Raw genomic sequence first — 1,985 nt, 5'->3', positions numbered from 1 at the left:
TCTTGTTGCCCAAGCTGGAGTGCAATGATGCGATCTCAGCTCACCGCAACCCCCACCTCCTGGGTTCAAGCAATTCTCCTGCCTCAGCCTCCCAAGTAGCTGGGATTACAGGCATGCACCACCATACCCAGCTAATTTTTGTATTTTTAGTGGAGACAGGGTTTTGCCATTGTTGGCCAGGCTGGTCTCGAACACCAGGAGGTAGCGATCCACCAGCCTCAGCCTCCCAAAGTGCTGGGATAACAGGCATGAGCCACCAGTGCCCAGCTAATTTTTTAATTTTATTAGAGATAGGGTTTTGCCATGTTGGCCAGGATGGTCTCAAACTTCTGACCTCAGGTGATCTACCCTCCTCAGCTTCCCAAAGTGCTGGGATTATGGGCATAAGCCACTGCATCCAGACTTATAGAATTCTTATGAGTAAATACTGAGTTAATGAGTAAATAAATGTAAAATGCTTAGAACAATGTCTGACACATAGGAAACACTCAGTAAATGTTAGCCACTGTTTCCTATAGGGACAACAGAACTAAATATTTGAAATGAGAAGTGCTCTCAATATTGGGATATTTACAACAGGTGTTAGGGGAAAAAAAAGACAGATGAACCCAGCCAGTAGCCTCTTTGAATTGAGGCAAAAGGAGCCTATCTCTGGTCCCTGTGCTTTGGAGGGACTTACATCTCTCTCTCTCTCTCTGTCTCTCTCTCTCTCTCTCTCTCTCTCACACACACACACACTGTAATTTGTTAAAAAACACATGGATATCTGTCTCTCTGAATCCAGAGCTGTTGAAATTGTATCTAGTAATTACATTTGGGGAAAAAAAAAGGCTTAAAAATAGCAACAATTGAGAGTATTAAATGAATATAAACTTTGATATAAAACGTTGGCATGATAGCCTTCAAAGAATAATGTTATGTTTTGATATTTAGCCAACAAAAGCACATTATTTCCAGGAAAGAAAAATATATATTTTCTAGGTTTGCTAGAAAAGATTTTGAAATAGGATGACAGAATGGACAGACATGTAAAATGGATAAAAATTAATGATAAACAATCACTGTCTGAGATGGTGAGTTCAAAATGAAATTAATAATTTAACGGGCAACATGGTGAGAGAAGAAATAACACTCAGCCCTCTATGTCTATGGTTCTGTGTCCAAGGATGGAACGCAGGGATTGAAAATATTCAGGAAAAAAATGAATGGTTGTGTTTGCACTGAACATGCACAGATTTTTTTCTTGTTATTATTACCTAAACAATACAATATAACAATTATTTATATAACATTTACATTGTATTAGATATTGTAAGTAATCTGGAGATGATTTAAAGTATACGGGAGGACGTGCATAGGTTATATGCAAATACTATGCCATTTAATATCAGGGACTTGAGCATTTGCAGATTTTGGCATCCAAGGGGGTCCTGGAACCAGTCTCCCATGGATACCAAGGAACCACTGTATATATAAAATTTCAAAATGTAACTATTACTCCATTCAACTAGATTGTGCAGAAACCAGAGTCATGATGAACAACTAACTTTAATATATATAGTGTGAACTACTGGAAGAAAATATGGAAGTCAGAAATAATTAGCACATCACTAGTTTCATGCTTGCTGTAAGAAGTACAAGATTTTTAAAAATTGGGATGTAATTGATAGGCAACAAGGTGTACAAATCTTGAGTGTACAGATCCATTGTTACATATGTAATTGCCATCAGATAAAAATAAAGAAATTTTCAATACCCCAAAATGTCTCCCTTATGCACTGTACCAGCTAATATCCCTCAAGAAATATTATCACTATTCCGAACTCCATCATCATAGAATAGTTTTACTTATACTTTACATAAAAAGAAGCCCAAAGAGGGTAATTTTTCGTGTCTTCTTCTTTTTTTCTTTTATCTTTTTTTTTTTTTTTTTTTTTTTTTTTTTTGCTTTTTATATTGACTCCCCAATATCCATTTCAACTTGC

This window comes from Cebus imitator, unplaced genomic scaffold, assembly GCF_001604975.1.
Source record: "Cebus imitator isolate Cc_AM_T3 unplaced genomic scaffold, Cebus_imitator-1.0 Scaffold657, whole genome shotgun sequence".
NCBI lineage: Eukaryota > Metazoa > Chordata > Mammalia > Primates > Cebidae > Cebus > Cebus imitator.
Note: the sequence above shows the minus strand (reverse complement) of the source record.